Here is a 10,471-nt window from a genome sequence, read left to right on the forward strand (position 1 = left end):
ACACACACACACCCCTACCCACTATTCCCACCAAATTTTATATTTAATGCCTACTCTCTAGATCACAACAACCCTGTTAGAACCCAACTCTCATTCTAATCAAGACCAGCAGAACTGCCATTTCCTCGTCTCTTTCCCCCCAATTTTTTTTTGTTGTTGTTGTTGTTGCTTTTTTTGAGACAGAGCCTCAAGCTGTCATCCTGGGTAGAGTGCTGTGGCGTCACAGCTCACAGCAACCTCCAACTCCTGGGCTTAAGAGATTCTCTTGCCTCAGTCTCCCAAGTAGCTGGGACTACAGGTGCCCGCCACAACACCCAGTTATTTTTTGGTTGTAGTTGTCATTGTTGTTTGGCAGGCCCAGGGTGGATTTGAACCTGCCAGCTCTGGTATATGTGTCTGGCGCCTTAGCTGCTTGAGCTACAGGCACCGAGCCCCAAATGTTATTATTAAAGCCCCACATGGACCTATGTCAGGCTACAAGTGAAGTCAGTAGGCTTTTCCCCCCATTTAAAAAATGTTTTTTGTTTTTGTTTTTTTTTTTTTTTTTTGAGAAATACAATGTGCATAAAATGCATATAACTTAAATGTTCAGTTTAAATAATTGTAAAGCAGGTACCCATGTAATATCATCACATCAAGAAAGAGTACCATGAGCATCCAGAAGCTCGTGTGGCCCTTTCCAATCACAACCCTCTCTCTGACCTCTGAAGATAACCACTATCTTAACTTTTATAGTAATTTCCTTGTTTTCAAAATATAGTTTTACCTGTTATATGTCAGTCATACACAACATACTTTAGTTTTGCCTCTTCCTGAACTTTATAGAAATGGAATCATATTACAAGGGGACAAACTTTCATGGAAAATAAAATGACATCTCTATTTTCAAAAATGAAAACTCAGAGATCGCCTATACAAGTTGAACTGATGACACACAAACTACTGTATTTTTCCAAAATAACTTATGTATCTAAATTGACTGCTTTAATAAATTAATAAGAAAATGATAAAAACAATTGAAAAGGAAAATGGATAAAGGACAGAAAACTCAGAAGAAACACAAATGTTCACCAACTTTTAACAAATAAAGGTATTTAAATTCAAGAGTAATCAGAAAAGACCCTTTTTGTTCACCCATCATATCAGCAAAGAGTTGGAGAATACTCAGTGGAAAAAGGCTGTCATATTCTGTTGAGTATAGTATAAGTTGGCACAACTTTTTTGAGGACAATTAAAATTTAATACCTACATTGTCCTCATATCAACCATTCCATTTCTAGATATCTGTTCTACAGAAATATTTGCCCAAGTTTACAAAGAAGCAGCAATGCACCTAACAAGAAAACTGGACATAGGAGGGTGTCACCTGTGGCTCAGTGAGTAGGGTGCCGGCCCCATATACCGAGGGCGACAGGTTCGAGCCTGGCCCCCACCAAAATGCACCAAACTGCAACAAAAAAATAGCCGGGCGTTGTGGCAGGCGCCTATAGTCCCAGCTACTCGGGAGGCTGAGGCAAGAGAATCGCCTAAGCCCAGGAGTTGGAGGTTGCTGTGAGCTGTGATGTCAGGGCACTCTACCGAGGGTGACACAGTGAGACTCTGTCTCTAAAAAAAAAAAGAAAAAGAAAAGAAAACTGGACATAATCTAAACATCCATCCATAGGGGAATTATTAAATAATTCATGCCACATCCATAGTATGGAATCCATAATATGGAATGATGCAAGAGTTTAAATGAATGGGGTAACCCTCTAAGTGCTGTGAAAGAAAAATCTAACATGTATCATGAAGTGAAAGAATCAAGTTGTAAGATGTTACCATTTCTATAAAACAAAAAACGTAAGGCCACACAAAAAATTCATTTTGCTATATGTAAATATGTATGTAGGCAAATACTTGGGAAAGGTCTGGAAGGATATGCACCAAACTTAGGGGTAGTGGTTACCTCAGGGACCAGGCATCAGGGCACAAGGAGGGTTTCCATTATACCTGTTATTTAGTTTTTATATATTAAGAGTATAATGTGTATTACTTACATAATAAAAATACATTTAAATTGCTTCTTTCTTTTAAAGAGAGCCCACCAAATTTAATTTTAAAATAATCATAGAATTATAATCAACAGACATTGATTTGAGATGTGGAGGAAGAAACACCTTTCCTTAGAAGCGTTGACCTCAAGATTCTGGACCAGGAAGGATCTTACAATGCAGCTAAGTTTTTGTACTCATATCTGGAGAGAGTATACTCACAGTTTCTCAGTCCAACGGTATGATTTCCATACATTCTCATCAATGTAAGAAATAGCATTTCCTTGGAAATTTCTGTGAAGAAACACAGGAGATATTCAAATACAGAAAATACTTCCAGTTTTCTCATTTCCAGAGCTATGAGCTTCCTAGTTTGCACAATTAATCAAGAAATAATGTGGGGATTCCTGGAGATTCCAGGTGTCTCTGCAGCAGCCTCTGTCACCCTGTGACCTGCAGGTACTGGGACATCTCGGGAGCTGGGAAGTGATGCACAGCCTGAAAGAAGAAGGCGGCACCGAGGATTCTGAGCAGCGTTTGTCTCTGCAGTTGGGCTCTGAGCTACGGCCTCCTCTTCAGCTGTTCCCTTTCCTGGGGATCCTAAGTGTCTCTGCAGCAGCCTCTGTTACTCTGATTCTGCAGAGAATTGACCTGCAGGACACCGGGACATCCCGGAAGCTGGGAAATGCCCAGAGCTGTCTGAGCAGCTGTCTGCCTGCAGCGCCCAGCGTCCCCCCTCGTGGTAACATTCAAAAGGTCCTCAGGGAAGATACCAAAGGAGTGTTGACATTCAAGGACATGTCTGTTGAATTCTTTATGGAAGAATGGGCCTGCTTGGACCCTGCTCAGCAGCATTTGTATGGGGAAGTCATGTTAGAGACCTACAGAAACCTGTTCTTCCTGGGTCTTACTGTCTCTAAGCCAGAACTCATCCCCTGTCTGGGGCAAAGCAAAGAACCCTGGAAGGCGAAGACACACCAGACACTAGTCAAGCACCCAGCTCTATATACTCATCATACTGAAGACCGTTTTCAAGAGTGGGGCACAAATATTTTATTTCCAGAGATGATCCTGACCAGATATCAAAGCTATGGCTCCGAGAATTTAAACTTAACAAAATATTGGGAAAGTGTGTATAAGTGTGATGAGCAGAAAGTAAGTTACAGTGGACTTCACCAATGATTAACAGCTACCTATGGCAAAGTATTCCAATGTAGTAACTCTTTGAACACCTTCAGACAATTGTTAAATTTCAATGGACAAATAACGATATATACCTTAGAGAAAACTTTTAATTGTAAAAGCTATAGGAAAGCCTCTAACTTCTGGTCACATGTTACAGAACATAAGATCACTCATATTGGAAAAAACAGTCCAATGCAAAGAAGGCAGCCAAGTTTTTCAGTCTTGCTCAAGATTCGATACTGGAGAGAAACTGGACATGTGTGAAAATGATGGCAAATGTCTTAGCCACAGTTCAAAATATCGTAACCATGAGAATTTTGATACTGGAGGAAAAACCTGCAGCTATAAGGAATGTGACAAACTTACCAAGCAACACTCACACGTTTCTGGACGAGAAAAAGAATTGATTCTGCAGAGAAACCTTTCAAATGTGAAGAATGTGACATAACCTTTAACCAGCACTCTCTCCTCTGTAGACATCAAAGAATTCATTCTGGAGATAAACCCTACAAATGTCAGGAATGTGGCAAAGCCTTTAACAAGTACTCAAACCTTTCTGTACATCAAAGAATTCATTCTGAAGAGAAACCCTATGGATGTGAAGAATGTGGCAAAGCCTTTAAACACCACTCACACCTTTCTAGACATCAAAGAATTCACTCTGGAGAGAAACCCTACAAAGGTCAAGAATGTGGAAAATCCTTTAAGTACTACACAAGCTTTTCTAGACATCAAAGAATTCACTCTGGAGGGAAACCCTACAAATGTCAAGAGTGTAGCAAAGCCTTTAACTGTGACTCAAACCTTTCTGTACTTCAAAGAATTTACTTTGGACATAAAACTTACAAATTTAGAGAATGCACTAAAGCCTTTTTCCTTAGTTAAACTCATAGTGAACATAACAGAATTTCCTGTGGAGAGAAACTCCACAAATGTGAATAAGGGGGCAAGGCATTTACACTGTACTCAACCCTTTCTGTTCATCAAAAGTAGTCATTCTTGAAAGAAACTACAGTGGTCAAAATGTGGCATAGACTTTCATTAGTTTGTGAACATTTCTAGACATTTAAGAATTTATTCTGGAGAAAAACCTTTTAAATATGGACAGTGTGGCAAACTCTAACTCAAATTCAATCCTCACTGTACATAGAGGAAATCACACAGAGAGAAACCCTCCATTTGAAGACTGCGGCAGTGCCTTGACCTGGTGTTGATAGCATGCTAAGCATAGAAGAATTCAAACTGGAGAGTAAGCCTACAAATGTGAACAGTGTGGCAATGACCTTAACCAGAGCTCAAACCTTAACATACGAACATTCATATTGGAGAGAAATCTTCCAAATATTGATAATGTGGCAAAGGTTTTCAGTGGTCCTCAGTCTTATTAAACATCACAGAAACCATAGGAGGGAAAATGGAAACGATGTGAAGATGTGGCAGTGCCTCATGCCAGTATGCACTGTTTTCTGTACACAATAGAATTCATGTGGAAGAGAAAGTCTAAAAAGAAAAAGGAAAAAAAAAACCCAAGACTTCAGCCAGGCACAGTGACTCATAGCACTCTGGGAGGCCAGGATGGGTGGATTGCTTGAGCTCACAAGTTCGACACCAGCCTGGGCAAAAATGAAGACCCCTGTCTCTACTAAAAATAGAAAACTGAGGCAAGAGGATCACTTGAACCCAAGAGTTGCAGGTTGCTATAAGCTATAGCACCATGGCACTCTACCAAGGGTGACAGCTTGATACTTTGTCTCAAAAAAGAACAATCCAAGACTTCAGATGAAAGGACTGGATTGGGTTGTGGGGAGAGGTATGAATGGTCCCCTCTCATTGAAGGTAAGTGGATGTACCTGAATTGCCTCACCACCCAGAATTGGTCATATTCTCCATTAGTTGGGTCGTGGTCTTCGTACTTCTTTCCAGTGTTTGTGTGGCATATAATAAAAAAAAAAAATGGCCATCTATAATAATTCATTTGCAAATCTTACTTGATTTTGAAGCTATAGGATGCATCAACTGTTAGCTGGGATTCCTGGAGTTTAGTTTTTAATTCTAATAGCAAAACACTTCAAAGTCTACTTTAAGATCCTAAGAAGGACCTTTAATGCAAAATCTTAACAGCTTCAGGAGCTTTCTCACCTTGAAGAAAGGGAAAATGAAGATATTGTGGCACTTCAGAAGCAAAGCCTGACGTCCTTCTGTGCTTTAGAGGTGCTGCTGCCGTTCTATGAGTGCAGGAGCCTTGGAGCTGGCGGCAGAAGAGCCTGTACATAACCTGGAGGAAGGTCTGTTTTCAGTCGGGGAAGTATCTCTCTTTTTTCTTAGTTTCTGAAACTTATCATTTTAGATACCTATCAGCCCCCCACCCCTGCCCCCCCCCCCGCTAAGCTACTAAAGTCCTGGGCAGAGTTTTTCTCCCTTATTATATAGGTTTTTGTTTTAGGCAATTCCTGATAGAGCCTTTAAGTTAAAAATTTTAGAGCTGACTTCCTACCAAAAAGCTGAGGAGGAGGAGGAGGGAGATAATGTTTTTCTAGTTTTTGGTGAAGACCTTGCTTTGTGTTAAAATAGTCCTTCAGATACAGATCTCTTGTGACCTTCTGTTGTCTCAGCAAAATCATCATCTGAAGATAAAAAGAAAAAAAAAACTCCTTTGTAAACGTTCAGTCCGTTTCCTACTCATGGAAGGGCTTGAGTCAAAAAAAGAGTCACATATGGATACCTAGTTAGGGTATTAAGTTGGTACTGATACTAAATTTTTCTATAATCCATGGCCCCCAAGCTTAGGGCTGTGACTTAAGAGAGAGAGAGGTGGAATAGAGCAGGTGCCTGTGGTGACAGCCAGGGTCGAGCCAGACCATCTGCACTACCACCAAAGCCTTGATGGGTAGGGTCTATAGTGGTGTAGCCTCAACTGGTCAATTTGAAATCTGTGGGTGGTATAGAATTGTACCAAGTTCCTGGCTTGTATCTCCCTTCTAGTTCTTCAGGAACTTCCAGCTTAGACAGAAGCAGTAAAACAAACAAACAAACAAAAAAAGAAAAACAAAAAACGAGCCCTGCCAGTATGTGCTTACAACAGTGCCATTCATTCAGCCATAGGCTTGTATTCTGTCTGCCCTAATCACTAAGATAGCGATCTAAGAATCATGAATGTATTTTCATTTTTTAAACACTTAATAACCAATTATCATTCAAATAGGCATTTAAAAACCATTTGTTTTGGTTGGATTTAGGACCATTATCATTCCTTATGAAAAGGAAGATAGCTCAGAGGCTTGCTATTCAGAAAGCTTTGTCAGATGCATTACAGAAACTATTGATTGTGGTTTTAGGTAAGACTTCTTTAAATTTAATTTTTCTCATTCATGTGTATGTGTGTATCTGTATGTGTTTATCTATTTTTTGGGAGGCAGAGTTTAACTCGATTGTCCAAGCTAGAATATAGTGGCATCATCATAGCTGACTACAACCTAAACTCCTGGGTTCAAGTGATCCTCCTGCTACAGCCCAGCTAATCTGTTTTGTAGAGATGGTGTCTTACTCTTGCTTAGGTATGTCTTGAAATCCTGGCCTCAATGAGTCCTCCCACATCAACCTCCCAGAGGACTACAGGCGTGAGCCAGTAAGCTTAGATATTTTTATAATTTTCAATAATACTTATTTTTTTTTGAGACAGAGTCTCACTTTGTCACCCTTGGTAGAGTGCAGTGGCGTCACAGCTCACAGCAACCTCAAATTCTTGGGCTTAAGCGATTCTCTTCCCTTCACCTCCCAAGTATCTGGGATTACAGGTGCCAGCCACAATGCCTGGCTATTTTTTTGTTTGTTGGTTTTTGTTTAGCAGGCCCTAGCTGCGTTTAAACCCACCAGCCCTGGTACATGTGGCCAGCACCCTAACCACTGAGCTACAGGCACCAAGCCAAAATGTCTGTTGTTGTTGTCTTTTTCTGTTTGTTTGTTTGTTTGTTTTATTTTGTTTTATTTAGCAGGTCCAGGCTGAGTTCAAACCCACCAACACCGGTACAGGGGGCCAGCACTCTAACCATTGAGCTACAGGTACCCAGCCAATTTTAAATAATTTTTAAAAATAGAGACAAGATCTCACTATGCTGCCCAGGGTAGTCTCAAACTCCTGGCCTCAACCAATATTCTTGCCTCAGCCTCCCAAAGTACTGGGATTTTGAAAAGTTAAGTGGATGAAAATATGGATATCTAAAACACTCCATCTTATGTTCTTATTCACTAAATTCTTCTACGGAAATGGTCTCAGATTTGTTCTCTGTGACATCTGTGAGAAAAATGACAGCAAATATTATTGTACGCATTTTGTAGGTGTAAAATGACTTGCCTCAGTTCACATAGAAAGTCTTTGATCCAGGTATTCTTTCTCAATTGTTTGCCTAGCATGCAGAATACTGATTATGAGATTATTTTTTTTTTTTTTTTTTTTGAGATAGAGTCTCAAGCTGTTGTCCTGGGTAGAGTGCCGTGGTGTCGTAACTCATAGCAACCTCCAACTCTTGGGCTTAAGTGGACCTCTTGCCTCAGTTCTTCTATTTTTAGTGGAGACAGCCTCATTTTTGCTCAGGCTGTTCATGAACTCGTGAACTCAAGCAATCCACCTGCCTTGGCCTCCCAGGGTGCTAGGATTACAGGCATGAGCCACCAAGCCCAGCCTGACTATAAGCTTTGAACACCTGGGTTCAAGTTCTAACTCAATCTCTTCAAGATTTTTTATGTAATTTAGGTTTTATAACCAGAGAGATTTGAAGATGGTTATTTCTAAGCTACAGTCATTTTCTCTGCAAAATGAAGTTAGTAATTCAACCTACCATATGGGAGATAATTGTATGAGTAAGTGAGGTGACAAATGCAAAAACTCAGAACTATGCTTACGTAGTAAACAGACAAAATATGTTAACTATTATCAGTGTTGTTTTCTACTTGAATAAATAGATAAATGAATTCTGTTGAAGAGAAAGTTTATTAGGTTATGTTTTTTGCATCAAGAATTCAGTTTCAGCTTTCATTTCTGGCATTGATATTGGGTGAATATGATTCCCATGTAGTACACATAATTGGCTGCTTTCCTGTGAGCTGTGAAAGTGGTTGTGCTATTGAATGGCACTGATTGTGTCCCTGTTGAGTTCTACAGCATTGTGACTGTTACAGGAAACTTGATGAACAGGAAGTGCCTGAACAGAATTGCTGTCTGCTTCGTAGCCCTGAAGGGTCAGAGACTGAAAAATCAGAGATGGCCCTGATAAGTCTCAGCCTTCCAACCTGGGCAGCCCTTCTACTGGAAGTCTTACTTCCCTGCTCAGCAGGTAGACTGTTTTAAAAGAGATGGCCCTGATAAGTCTCAGCCTTCCAACTGTCAAGTCTGAGTAATAACCTTCAAGCACCAGACTAGATGTTTGTGTTGTTTATCTCTCCCTAGTATGCAAAGATATCCCTCATACATACACAAAATCCTTAGACCAAAAGCCTATGGCTTTAGTTTGCCTTGAAGGAATTTGTATTGTCTACAATATATAGGCCAGTTTCTACCAATAAAATGTTCAAATGCTGTCTATCTGCGAAGCTTTGTATATTGTATTTGGTGGAATTTTGGTTCCCGGGGAGTCAATACTTGTCTCTTGCTTCTAATATGTCTACAGGGGTCTCTATCCCAGGTTTGAACTCACTTTGACCCTCATTTTGACCCCCATTTAATGCCTTACTATTTAATCATATTATGATTGAACTTTTTTTATTTTGAGACTGAGTCTCACTCTGTTGTCCAGGCTATTGGAATCAGCCTAGCTTATAACAACTTCAAACTCCTGGTTTCAAATGATCCTCCTGCCTCAGCTGCCTAAGGAGTTGGGACTACAAGTACTGCCACAATGCCGGCTGGGTTGTTTTTTTTTTTTTTTAAATTTTATTTTTGTCTTTAGTAGAAACAGGGTCTCACTCTTGCTCAGGCTGGACATGAACTCCTGAGCTCAAGTGATCCTTCCACCTCAGCTTTCTAGAGTGCTAGGATTACAGGGATGAGCCACCATGCCCAGGCATGATTGAACATTTTTGTTTTCACATTTTTTATTTCCTATAAATTGTAAATTCCTTAGTTCCTGCCTGTAAGATCATAAAGTTTTTTGGACCAAACACAGTTGATACTTCATACATATTTCTAATAAATGGTTATTGTTGTGCCCAAGTCACGAGATCCCCCACATAAATCACCCGGAGACCAAGTCTTTATTTATAAGCTTGAGCCTGGGCTCCCTGGTCCTGGTGCAGCAGGAGAGCAGAGAAACCCTGATCTCGAAAAGGAGGGAGGATTTTAAGGGTACAGAAAGGATAGAAAAGGGAGGGGGTGTGAGGTGAGCTGCTGGGGCGAGCTAATAGGGGTCTAGGGGACTGAGCAGTGTTTGTCCTTGGGTGTCTGGGAGAGTGATGCTATCACTCGGAGCAGACATTATGCAAGGGCACAGATCATGGGGCAAGGACAGGGGGGCAGGGAAGGGAGCAGGTTGCCTAATGCCTTTGGTATGCAGCTGCAAAATGAAGACTGAGGGACAAGATGAAGTTAGTTTTAACAAAATGGAGTTAACTTGGTCCTTACAGTTATGTTAAAAATTAAAATGTGAGATGAGGAAATTTACAGGAAAATGCCCTTATTTTCTGCTTTTAGAAATCAAAAGAATGTCTCATTATGGTGTTGCATCCGAGAATCGGAATCACCAAGAGAGAGCTGGACACCAATGCAAATCACATGAGGGCATTTATTCAGGCTCGAACCAAGGCTGTCGGCCTTCCCCCAGACGCAGCTGGTGAGACCTAGAGCCCAGAGCCCTGTACTCGTCATGGGCTGGGGGTTTTATGCAGTGGATATGGGGTGAGGGGCATGGGAAGCAAAGTGTGGCCTTTGGATTGGTTATCTCTTATGCCTATACTAGAATTTAAAGCTGATAGGGTCCCGCCAATCTCAACGGCCAGAAGGGTGGGGGTGGGGTGGGGAGAGTTCTGACACACTCCGGGAGATAGGGACACATCCCAGGAGATAGGGCTATCCCTTTATGTTCATCTACATGGAGATGAAATGGTTTTGTAATATCAGGGAGTCCCAAAGTGGGGGAAGAGAGCAGAGCAGTCTTAAGTTCTCTTTCTGTTGTCCATTCGAAGGGGTATCCCTCCCTCATGGCTTCATAGAGGGGTTTTGCAATTTCAGCAAAGCCTGGTACCCAAAGTCAACAGAACCCTGCAGA

General features: G+C 41.0%; 1 long non-coding RNA gene across 2 annotated transcripts; it reads left to right on the forward strand.

The window, feature by feature from the left end:
• Positions 1-5,140: 5,140 nt before the first annotated feature.
• Positions 5,141-10,082, forward strand: LOC128583514 (uncharacterized). 2 transcript variants are annotated; one of them, XR_008379479.1, is made up of 4 exons: positions 5,141-5,500; positions 6,452-6,550; positions 8,391-8,545; positions 9,898-10,082. It is a non-coding gene; the product is annotated as an uncharacterized LOC128583514 (long non-coding RNA). The 2 variants fall into 2 exon arrangements; XR_008379478.1 differs by lacking the exon at positions 9,898-10,082 and having other exon boundaries at positions 8,391-9,266.
• Positions 10,083-10,471: the final 389 nt, after the last annotated feature.

The sequence above is a fragment of the Nycticebus coucang genome, chromosome 4 (genome assembly GCF_027406575.1).
Source record: "Nycticebus coucang isolate mNycCou1 chromosome 4, mNycCou1.pri, whole genome shotgun sequence".
In the NCBI taxonomy this organism is placed as follows: Eukaryota; Metazoa; Chordata; class Mammalia; order Primates; family Lorisidae; genus Nycticebus; species Nycticebus coucang.